The following is a 12,954-nucleotide window of genomic DNA, read 5'->3' on the forward strand; positions in this document are numbered from 1 at the left end:
GTATTCATTGAGGGAATCAGAGGTCCTGGATTTTAACCCTGTACGCTTTCTACCTGTGGGATCTAAGTCAAGTGTATTAGTTGTCTATTGCTAACAATCTATTGCTAAGTTACCTATCAGTTACCCAAAGTTACCTGCCTTTACCCCAAAATGCAGCAGCTTAATACAACACAAATTTATTATCTCACAGTTTCTGAGTCAGGAATCTGGGCATAACTTAACTGAGCCCTCTTTCTCGAGGTCTCTCACAAAGCTGCAATCGTACACAAGAGTAGTGTCTCATCTGCAGTTTCAACAGCAGAGACATCTACTTCTGAGTTTACTCATGCAGTTATTGACAGTATTCAACTCTTGAGGGTCGTTGGACTGAGGACCTCGGTTGCAGTTAGCCAGAGGGCACCCTCAGTCCCTTGCCACATGAGCCTTTCCAACATACGATCTTGTTTTATCAAAGGGTACAAGCTCAGAAAGCATTAGAGAGAATCTGCCACCAAGATACATGTCACAGTCCTCTATAATCAAATCACAGAAGTGACCTTTAACCACTTTGTATTCTATTGAGGAGAAAGTTACTAGCCCCACTTTTAAGGAAAGGGGATTACACAAGACCGTGAATGCCAGAAGGTGGGGATCATTGGAGGCCACCCTAAAGACTGCCCATCACCACAAGTGACTATGTTTCTCTAAGCCGCCTTTCCTCTTCCGTAAAATAGAGGTCAAAATGTCTCCTCCTCATGGGATTGATGTGGAAGTCAAATAGTACTTTAAGCCCTGAGCATGTAGTGAGTGCTCAGTAAATGTTGGTCATCATTAGGTTATTACAACACATCACAAAATGTCCTATGCTGTCCTTATCCCAAGGACTATGGGAGTACCTGGAAAGAACAGATAACAAGGTCTTGAAACATATAGACAAAATTTTCAGAACAAGTGAAGTCTATCCTGAGACCTGAAGGAAGGAGAGCTGTAATCAGATGAAGAATAAGAAGCAAGACAATAGGATTCCAGGGAGAAAAGAAAAAACAGAAAAAGTCTAGCTAAGGGAAAGTAGTAGTGCCAGATAGCTTGACAACTAGGAAGGATTTCTTGCCCCCTCTCCTCCTCAGAATGTCTGCTTTGAAAAGTGGAACACAGAGAGAAGAAGTGATGTCAGAAGTGTGCAAATGTGCATCTGCATGTGTCAACTCCACCACAAGGACACATATTACACAGGACTCCACCCAATGGAAGTTGGTTGGCCTTTAATAAATACAGAAATTTCTAGAGAGTGAGAAAGAAGAGGATGAAAGTGGGGAAAGGAGTCAGAATTGTCATCTCTAGATGAAAAAGTTCTCTAAGTTTCCAGGGATGCCTCCTCTGGGAGTGAGATGCCACCCGGCTCCCAGCTCCTCTCAACCAGCGGCTCCCCAGACCAGGGAGAGGCAGACCCCCAGAAGAACTCCCTTGGCTCATCCATCCTCAAGAATTTTATTTTTATAACTTATAACTTATGTACATGAATTTCTATTTTGTAACTTGTATTTTAAGTGCAGGGGTACAAGTACAGGTTTGTTACACAGGTACACTCGTGTCATGGGGGTTTGTTGTACAGATTGTTTTATCACCCAGGTATTAAGCCTCGTACCCATTAGTTATTTTTCCTGATCTTCTCCTCTCTACCACGCTCTGTCCGGTGAAAGGCCCCAGGGTGTGTTATTCCTCAAGCATTTTATGACACCGTTTAAATTTTCCATTTCTAACACGGGCCAAATTTGACATTAGCCTGAAATTCATTTCATAGCTTCCATATTTTGAGGTAATTATATTAATTTTCACTTGATTTATGTTTTCCTTTGAATCACTGATACAATTTAGATTGCTCAAAATAAAACAAAATATTAGTACTTTTATATATATATATTTTCTTTCTGAGACAGAGTCTCACTCTATCACCCACGCTGGAGTGCAGTGGCTCCCTCTCGGCTCACTGCAATCTTTGCCTCCCAAGTTCAAGTGATTCTCCTGCCACAGCCTCCTGAGTAGCTGGGACTACAGGTGCACGCCACCACACCCAGTTAATTTTGTATTTTTAGTAGAGACAGGGTTTCATTATGTTGGCCAGGCTATACTCAAACTCCTAACCTCAAGTAATTCATCTGCCTAGGCCTCCCAAAGTGCTGGGATTACAGGCATGGCCTGTAATGCCCAGACTAAATATTATTTTAAAGTATATGCTGAAGAATGACTTTCCCACTCCCATGTCTGTCCGCCCTCTTCCAAAGCACAAATGGTAACCATTTTAACTTTTCTCCAACTTGTTTCTTTGATTTTTCTCCCAACATTTTATTTTGAAAATTTTTAAAGCAAGAGAAAAGTTGCAAGAATTCTATAAACACCCATATGCCCTTCAGTGAGTCATCACTTGATACCATTCTGCCACATTTGCTTCATCTTGCTCTGTATGTATACATTTACATATATTTATTTGGGAGTTTGGTACAGAAATTCTGACACTTTACCCCTAGGATTGAAACCTCCTATAGAAACATGCAGAAATATCTAAGAACACATTGAAAAAAAAACAAAAAAAAAGAGGTGGGGAGGTGACTAGCCCCATCCAGCATGAAACCATCCAATAAAGGCTCTATAATTAAAACAGTGGTACTAGAGCATTCCTAGACAGACATATCAGAGAAACAGCATAGAATATGCAGAAACCGACTCAAACTTGTTTGTGGAAATTTAGAAGCAATTAAAGTGCCGTCTCAAAGCAATGAGAAAAATGTTCTTTTTAATAAACGGAGTGGATGAAACTGGATAGCTATTTGGAAAAATGTAACCTCAGATTCACTATGTACATAAAATATACTCCAAATGTGCAAAATATGAAACCATACTAGAAGAAAGCATGAGTAAATTTCTTTAGAATCTAAGTTTAAGAAAATCCAGGTACAATTTCAAAAACTGATAAATTTGACTGTATACATGATTTTAAAACATCACATGGCAAAAAGTAAAATGTGTACAAGAAATTCATCCATGAAACCACTTTTAGTCCATATGTTTACTGAACCACGCAGTAAGGTTTATTATTCAGCAGCGATTAATGTTCCGTGAGTTCAGACGGAACTAGGCTCTTTTCTCTGAAATTGCCTTTAGAGATGGGTTGGGTGACTGAATAATATACAATGTTGTTCTGGGCCCAGGAAATGGATGTTGTACTTGAAGGATCTGCTCAGTGTTTCCAATCTAAGTACTTAACATCCTTCTATGTTTGTGTGGTTCTCTCTCTTTCTACTTAATTTTGCATTTAATATATTTCTAATAAAAATATGAGACTCAATTAAAGACTTTCCGTTTGAGTTGGAAGCATCAGAAGACAGAAATGCTTTTTTTTCTGATTCCTTTTGAACAACAGAAATAAATTGAACTCAATCATGTTTGCATGAATGATTCTATTTTTGTTTAAGGAAATCTTGCATCCAAAGATTTTGCAGAATTAGATAAATTTCTTGTCAGAGTTTTGCTAACTAATTTATTTTTATTTGAAAGCATCTGGTTAAGAGTATTTCCTTAACAAAATACCATGAAATTAATTTTAATGTATCACTGTAAATGAGGCCATTGTACCTTCTCCATCATTAAATATTCACAAACATCACCCAGAGCTTTCAAAAGGACTCTGTTTCCTTCTCACAGCAAAGGCCTGGCAAGTAACAACAGTCCATTTCCTAGTGATGGGTAAATGCAGGAAAATATATGAAGATCCAAGAATTTGTCAAATGAAACAACAGCAATCAATTTTCTACCACTCCACCTGTGGAAACATGTAAAAATCCCCAATGAGATTTTACACTATAAACATAACTGTTGGATAAGTTAAAATACGACAGTTTAATAAAAATGGTCATGTTCCAACAGATCATTCAACCAGCAAGCTCTGAAACCTTCTATATATAAACTAATACACCAAGATAGCTTTTGTATCCTTCAAGAAATATGTGTCTTCTAGTAGGAATGTAGGCTGTTGAAATTTAAATAAGTTATTTTTTATCAATATAATTTTGAAATGGTTCTAGAATTCCAAAGGTAGAAATAGGAAAGTCTGTTTTCCTTATTACAATTTTTAAAAATACATTTCTTGACTGATAAGGTACTAAATAGCAGCTACATTCACAATGATTTCAGAAATGCCCCCTGCCATCTCCCACTTTTACTCACAGTTTGTTCCCTTTTAAAATGTGACTATTGCTGTTTTGCAGTGACAAAAATATGCATTGATGCTCTAATGAAAAACATAAATTAACCAGTCCAGGACTGAACATCATTAGAAGAGTTGATCAATATAATAAAAATCTGGTCTCCAGTTTCAAGTCATGGCCTGAGAGAGCCATTTAATATCTTAGGAACTCAGTTGCCTAAATTGTGAAGAGCAAAGTTTTAAAAGGTTGCAAAGTGTCTTAAGGACAAGAAAAGCACTGGAAAGGATAATTTAGAGGAACATTGAGTATGCATTCCAAGAAGGCCCTGGCAAAAGGGCAATGGGAAGGGCTGGGATTAACCAGATATCTGAGGATCGAGTACATATGGCCCTGGTAGTACAGAAAGGCTTTCCGAGAGAAACAAGAGCAGTAAGGTGTTTAAGGGAGTTGATTCCTACATCTTTAGCTTCCATAGTCATCTTTCCTGAAATGGATCTTCTTGAGAAAGTAGAACACTTCAGTTATCTACTTGGTGAATTGCCCTTCCCTCCCTCAGCAAAGAGAGGCCAACCTCTCAAGCCCCCGAGTCGTCTGCACTGCCTCGTCACAGGTATAATGACTCCCCTGTGATTGCTAACCATGGTTCCCATGTAACAAATCTTTTAGCAGATTAAGCACTTTCAAATATTTTACTATCAAAACATTAAAGGAGTAACTAATTGAATTGGCTAATAGATTGTTAAAGATACTCTTTGATGACAGTTTGCTGTTTGATTTTGGAATGTGGCACTGAAGGAGTTCAAAGACATTGCTCTGGCAGAAGTCTCTCCATTCCCACCTCCTTATTTCTCTGAACAAGGTTTCTGAGCTGCCTCATGGGCTGGTTGTGAGGATTTCAGTTAATTAAGAAAATAGGCTGGGTGCGGTGGCTCACGCCTGTAATCCCAGCACTTTGGGAGGCTGAGATGGGCAGATCACGAGATCAGGAGATTGAGTTCATCCTGGCCAACATGGCAAAACCCTGTCTCTACTAAAAACACAAAAATTAGCTGGGTGTGGTGGTGCACACCTGTATTCCCAGCTACTCGGGAAGCTGAGGCAGAAGAATCGTTTGAACTCTGGAGGCAGAGGTTGCAGTGAGCCGAGATCGTGCCACTGCACTCCAGCCTGGTGACAGAGGCAGACTCTGTCTCAAAAAAAAAAAGAAAAAGAAAAAGGAAAATAAGGGGAGCACCAGGAGCAGTGGCTGCCATGTGATAAGGACTATGTGGGGGATTGATGCTATTATTACTGTTATACTATCATTGATTTATGTTGCTTGATGAATTGTGTACTAATAAACAATGTAATAGTTACTTAATCCGGAAGAAATTTTTTTAATTGAAAACATTTTGGTCACAGAAAACTAAAATGAATGCGTGTTATAAACAGTGTGTTTGTATATGTGTGTATGTGTGTATGTGGGTGTGTGTGTGTGTGTGTGTGTGTTGCAAAACATATGACAGTTATCTAGAAAACATCTCCAAATCATAAAAATATTTTAGGATAAAATTATGGTGGAAGAAGTTCAAAGAGAAAGGTGATAACATAAAAAGAGTGAAAAACGACTTAGTGTATATTTTTAAGTGGAAGTTGGTGGAATTCAAATCACATTGGTGTTTATATTCTATTGCATATTTTAAATTGAGTAAAATAATTACCTTTAAATGCCAATATTTTGAGGATGTTGGAAATTATATATTTGACAGGTATTTAAAATCACTATCAAATTTGTTTAAATATTGTTCGAAATTACTTTTGTGGGGAGAAAAGAGCAAAAATGTCTGAAGACCTCTGCTTTGTATCGTATAAAATGAACGCAGGATGTTCCTTTACTCTTCCTAATCTTCATACTACTGCCAGAGTAACCGGCTAAACGCTCTAGCTTGGTCTTATCTCTCCTTAAACTTCTTCAATTCCACACTGCCTTTTGGATTTTAGGAAAAATCTAAACTCTTCAGTGCAGTTTACAAACCCTATAAATATTCTCCCACATCCCTTTTTTGTCTCTACTTCTGTAATTTTACATGACTTCAAGCTCCATCCACACAGAACCACCGGTTATCGGAACTATCCTTTGTCTCCCACCTTTCCTTATTCCGTTTCCTTTCCCTATAATGTCTTCTCATTCTCATCACATTCAGATCTCTATTTAAATGTCACCTTGCCAGAGAGACCTACCTGGACCATCCTATCTGAAACAGGAGTCCGTCTCCATCACTCTTAACCTCCTCATTCTGCTTTATTTGTAATCACAGCACTTTTCACTGCCCGTCATTATAATTTTAATGTCCTTTTTCTCCAATGTACTATAATTTCCACAAAGGCAGCAACTTGGTCTACCTTTTTCACTCTTGTACCCCTATTGCCTCAAAACCATTCTGGCATGTTGTAGGCAGTCAATAAATATTTCAAATGAATGCATACATAAATGAGAAAATATCTAATATGATTTTTGTGTCCCCAGCACAGTTTAATTTCGCAATAAATGTGTACTGACTTGAAGATATTACAAAAGTCTGCATTATTGTTTCCAAGAGCAATATCTAGTTTCTTTATCTGAAGATATTTTAGTAAATGACAAGTGGTTTTGTTTCTAAAAGGAGCAAAATAAAGAATAAGAATTTTACTAGATAATCAAGTTCCTTTTACATTCTATGGCTTTATGATAATTCAAGATAGAAAGATGCATTAAAAATAATCACCATGTACAATCTGTGAATTCGTATTCTCTGAAATATAGTTCCTCCACAGAAACCACTCGGAGATGTTGCCATATAAGAGAAAAGAAAAAGTCGTTGCTTTGTTTTCAAATTAATCATTTATTGTTTCCATACAACTTATTTTCTTCAGTGTCTTAAGCACAAACGATCATTTTTGCTTTTTATCTTTGCGAGTTTCATTTCTGTGGGATATGTAGCAATGCAAGAGACTTGCAAAAGAAGTAAACTGTCTGCAAGTGACTGCAAGAAGATTTGAAATCCATCCTCTTGGTATGATGGGGGTAACACCTCAAAAACTGTTTCCTTCTTCTCAATGTAGTTTGGAATCTTCTCAAAGGTGGGAAGATGGTTGTAATTGTTAAAGATGGCTTTATAAGAGAAAGGCATGAATATACACACATGAGGGTTCGTGAGCACACATACGCACACACACACACCCCCGACACAAATAGATGAGGTGGGATAATTAGGAACACAAGTGAGTCACCACCAGCAAAATTTCACATGTGAGGAGCCTCACTGAAGTCAGTTCATCCAAACTCTGTGTCTGTCCAGTGCAACGCACTTCCAATTCAGTTTTTTGCAGTCTCCTGACTTGCCTTTGTAGACTAGCTTCTTGAGTTGTCTCTACGATTGCTTTCAGCCATTTCTAAATAATCCACTCAGGTAGTGTGGGGGAGATTTGCTTCCTACAATCAAATAAATGGAGTTTTTCAAGGAGCAGAATAGTTCACAAAAAAAAAAATCAATAGAGTATAAATAAAGTTGCCTTCGTGGGAGATAAACAAATACATGTGCTCACCCTCAAAGTCATGTTAGGGAACGTAAAATACTTCCCAGAATTGTGTTTCAGATGATGATCACATCTGACAGGAATATTTATTCACTGCATCGATGCTAAAGTCATTTTTGTTTCATGTTTCCAGAGTGGAGGGTAGAAAACCTTCATGTGACCTCCATCCTTGGCACCTGCCATGAAATGGTAAAAGCCAACTTGAATTAAAGGCTTGGGTTGCCCCAGATGAGCCAGCAAAGCCTTCTCTAATGTGTTAGCATGAGATTCGAAGTGAGTATATGAGAAGAAAAGCTAAAAACCCAGCTAAAACATTAGTTATTCCCAAGGTTTGGATATGGATGTGGGAAAAGAAGGCTCGAACTGATGTGCTAAAAACAGTTTTCTCTTTCGCGTCTCCTTCTGGAATGTGCCCCTTTCATTTTGTCATTCTTGGCTTGGCTCCCCACTTTTCAAGCCTCCCCTGTCGTTTCATTCTGCCTGAGTATTTCCTTTCCAATATTTTGGCTGAATGTTCAGCTTTGTTAGCAGAAATGCAAAGTGAGCGCTTTGAAACATTACCCAATAAAATCCGATTTTAAACAGTTAGAGCTACAACTTCCCCCATCCTCTGGGAAATGAGCCTACAGTTTCTTTGTGCTTCAAGCAGAAATGTTAGAGGCAGAATTACTGCCCAGGCCAGAGTCTCGCCAAGACCATCAGATAAGCCACCTGGGCAAGGTCTTACAGGCCACACTTAAAAGGGGACTTCTTGGAAACATCAAGCTGTCATTGGAAATTGTTAAGCATAGGTGACTTTTATATTGTGGGTAAAATATAAATGGGGAATACATCTAGAAGTATGAATATACTCGTTCTCTGAAAAAAACCTCACATTTTCTTAAGTGATCTTTAAGAAATAATTGCTAATAATGAAAATGTTGGGCTGAGCATGGTGGTTCATGCCTGTATTCCCAGCACTCTGGGAGGCTGAGGTGGGTGGATTACCTGAGGTCAGGAGTTTGAGACCAGCCTGACCAACATGGTGAAACTCCGTCTCTACTAAAAAATACAAAAATTCGCCAGGCGTGGTGGTACATGGCTGTAATCCCAGCTATTTGGGAGACTGAGGCAGGAGAATTGCTTGAACCCAGGAGACAGAGGTCGCAGGGAGCCGAGATCACGCCATTGTATTCCAGCCTGGGCGACAGAGCAAGACTCCATTTCAAAAAAAGAAAAGAAAGAAAGAAAAAGAAAATGTCAAGACCAAAACAAGCATTGTTAAAGTCTTAAGTAAACTTTCCCTTTCATAAAAATGGCCACTTAATAAATATTTAAATGATTTATAAAACATATCCTTAAAGTTAATAATACTAGTTTTCAGGGCCAGGTACAGTGTCTCATGCCTGCAATCCCAGCACTTTGGGAGGCCGAGGAGGAAGGATCACTTGAAGTCAGGAGTTCCAAACCAGCCTGGCCACCATAGTGACACCTTGTCTCTACAAATATAAAAAAAGTTAGCCAGGTGGTAACAGGCACCTGTGGTCCCAGCTACTTAGGAGGCTGAAGTTGGAGAATCACTTGAGTCCAGGTTGCTGAGGCTGCTGTGAGCTGTGATTGCACCACTGCACTCCAGCCTAGGCAACAAAGAGAAACTCCATCTCAAAATAATAATAATAATAATAATAATAATAATAATAATAATAAAATACCAGTTTTCAGACAGTATCTGATTTTTATAACTCTGAGGAGATCAATACAACAATGCCTGCTTCACAGGTAATGAAACCGAGGCCTAAAGGAAATAGGCTGTTTACAAATATTCTATGAGCACAATCACTACAATGAATTTTAATTGCTTTCTATGTCTTTAGACTTAATTTTGTTTTGGGGTCTTGCTAGGGGAAAACATTTGGCTTGACTTCTTTTTATATTTCACTTAATATTCTTTATATGTTGTGACCTTCCTTAATTTCTTTTACTTATTCCCTTTTCTTTAGTATTGGCAATGCACCAATCTCTTCAAAGATGTTTTCAACTTTTTTTTTTTTTCTTTTTGAGATGGAGTCTTGCTCTGTTGCCCAGGTTGGAGGGCAGTGGCGCGACCTAGACTTACTGCAACCTCTGCTTCCCAGGTTCAAGCGATTCTCCTGCCTCAGTCTCCCAAGTAGCTGGGACTACAGGTGCATGCTACCATGCCTGGCTAATTTTTGTAATTTTAATAGAGACAGGGTTTCACCATATTGGTCAGACTGGTCTTGAATTCCTGACCTTTGGTGATCCACTTGTCTCGAACTCCCAAGGTCAGGCTGGTCTCCAACTCCTGACCTTAGGTGATCCACCTGTCTTGATCTCCCAAAGTGCTGGGATTACAGTCGTGAGCCACCATGCCTGGCCGATGTTTTCAACTTTTGGTTATCCAGATTCACCCTGCATACAAGTATAATATGGTTACTTAGTCATATCCACCTGTCCCCAAGAAAGGAGAATAGCATATATAAGTTGTTTTAAGCCACTAAAAGATTTGGGGTACAATGAGGAAGAAATTATCTCATAATTGAGATAATTTTTATATGCATTAAAGACATAAAATTATATCCATCAATAGGATGAAATTAGGACTGTCACCAGCTCATATTGTACCTTGGTGAGAATTAGAAACAGGTACCCCTCTAAATGGACACAGCCTCCCTTTATTAGTAAGACTTGACCCCTTCTTGCCACTGAACCACCCTTACGCTGAGAGAAACAGGGATGGAATTCACCCAAAAGGAACACATTTCAGAGTCATTTCTAATAAGGATCCATGCATGCATTCAATGAATATTTATTTATCAGTTAGCATTCTATGTCAGATAGCTTTTTAGGCTCTGGAGATCCACGATGAATAAAGAAAAGTCCTTTATTTCATGAAATCTATGTTCTTGTTGGGGAGATGGAAAATTTAAAAAAAAAGAATATGTGACATAGTAGGTTCTGAACCATGCTATGAAGACCAATGAGATGTAGAGTATGGGGAAAGAAAACAGGCAGTCTAGAGTTCTGGAGTGTGCTCTGACTCAGAGAGGCAGGGACATCTCTTTGAGAAGGTAACATTAGTTTGGAGACCAGGCAATTTTAGGAGTGTGCAGGTTGGTTGGAGGTCCCTGCATATCAGGCCAAGAAAGCGAAGTACAACGTGCACTGAGGCAAGTTCTCTGCTGTGTGGGAAGAACCACAAGAAAGCAAAAGAGATGAGAGCAAAGTGTTGGGGAATTTGTAGAAAACAGAATGCAAATGAAATGAGAGCAAAATGTTGGGCAATTGGTAGAAAACAGCACAAGCAAAGGTCATTGGAGCTATGTCCAAGAGGCAATGGTGACAAGAACGTTGAGTTCAATTTTGAGTAAGAAGGGAAGCCAATAAAGAATAAAGAACTTTGATAAAAGGAGGCTGGGCTCAGTGGCTTACGCCTGTGATCCCAGAAATTTGGGAGGCCCAGGTGGGCGGATCTCTTGAGCCCAAGAGTTCAAGACTAGTTCAGGCAACATGGTGAAATCCTATCTCTGCAAAAACAAAAAAATTAGCCAGGCATGGTGTCACGTGGTTATAGTCCCAACTACCCAGGAGGCTGAGGTGGGAGGATCACTGGAGTCAAGGCTTCAGTGAGCTGTGATCGTGCTGCTCCACTCCAGCCTGGGCAAGAGAGTAAGACCCTGTCAAGAAAAGAAAAGAAAGGAAAGAAAAGAAAAGAAAAGAAAAGAAAAGAAAAGAAAAGAAAAGAAAAGGAAAGGAAAGAAAAGAAAAAAAAGAAAAGAGCTATGATCCAGTATATCCATTAAAAGGATCACTCTGACTGTAGTGTGGGAAGTGGACCAATTGGCCAGAGTGGAAGCCAGAAGGACAGAGTGAAGGCTACGCTGTAATTCTAGAAAGGAAGGCCAATAGCCTGGATGGAGTGGTAGTGATGGAGGTGCTTGGAAGTGGGGCATTTTTATTTATAAGCCTCTTCAGATTAAATAAGCCTCCTCAGATTAGGCCAATGATGTTCTGGAGCCAGTTTGTATTGGCTCACAAGAGCCAACTGTTAAATTTTCAGGAACGTTGCAAGCCTATTGTTAAACACGGCCATTATGAAAAAATTGAATTACAAAAACTTACAATTAAATATCCTTTATTAAAATAAAAGTAGTAACTATTAAAAATACGTAGTAAATATAATATGAAAACTAATTATTTTACTGTATTTTACTATTACCTATGCCTTGCAGTCTTACAACTACTATATCCATATACTAAAATTGCCATATACAATGATGTGCTACTGTGTATCTCTTTTAATTGCACTGAGTGACATTATGTTAGTAAATTGTAACTACTAAATGAGTATCTGCCATACATTTTGAGATTTTTCTATGCTTCGATTTACCATGTATGGTTTGTGTACATAAATATTCCCATGGTAATCATGGAAATATTTACCCCTTGTAAATCTACATCTATAATACTAACAGAGGTTGATGTGATTGTCGAGCAAAACAATCATCTTCTTCAAAACTTAAATTAAAAAAAACAAAAATTCAGATTTAACTTAAAAATGCACCATGTCAAGTGCTGAAGCTAAAAGAGGTTTTAGTTTAATGAATATAATTTGCATAAGACTGGGAGATAGTTTTAAAGTAACTCACAGATGCAATTACAACGATGTTTTGGAAAAAAATTAGTGGATTAGGATGCAGCTTTATAAAACTCTGTTCAAATTTCAACTATAAGCTGGGTACAGATATACAAATTTAGCAAAAATTGGGAAAAAATGTTCATATAGCTAGAATATAGCAAGACTCAATTGGCTATATAGAATTTATGAAAAATAGCATTGTGTATTTTATTATTATATATAAGTTTTTGGTATACATTCTAATATCAGTAAAATTTATAATAAATTTGTATATAAACATACGTATAGTTTTGAGAGCTGATTCTTAAATATTTACCAGCACACCTCTGGATAAAGCTCTCCTATGTTGGTATTTAGAATTTGAAAATTGTGTACACAAACCATACATGGTAAACTGAAGCATAGAAAAATCTCAAAATATATGGCAGATATTCATTTAGTAGTAGCAAGTCCCCAAGGAACAGCACTGCAAAAGCTTCTCCCTCAGTCAAACATAATTGGCTGTAGAAGTAAAACATAAATTTCACTCATATTTTTATATAAGTTAAGTTCAATGCCACATGCTACCTAAATGGAAATACT

At 38.1% G+C, this 12,954-nt stretch overlaps 1 protein-coding gene across 8 annotated transcripts in view; it reads left to right on the plus strand.

Moving 5' to 3' along the window:
* The window catches only part of GRIK1 (glutamate ionotropic receptor kainate type subunit 1), a 403,736-nt gene that overhangs the window by 197,790 nt on the left and 192,992 nt on the right, over window positions 1–12,954 (plus strand). The window lies entirely within an intron of this gene.

Source organism: Chlorocebus sabaeus, chromosome 2 (assembly GCF_047675955.1).
Source record: "Chlorocebus sabaeus isolate Y175 chromosome 2, mChlSab1.0.hap1, whole genome shotgun sequence".
Lineage (NCBI taxonomy): Eukaryota > Metazoa > Chordata > Mammalia > Primates > Cercopithecidae > Chlorocebus > Chlorocebus sabaeus.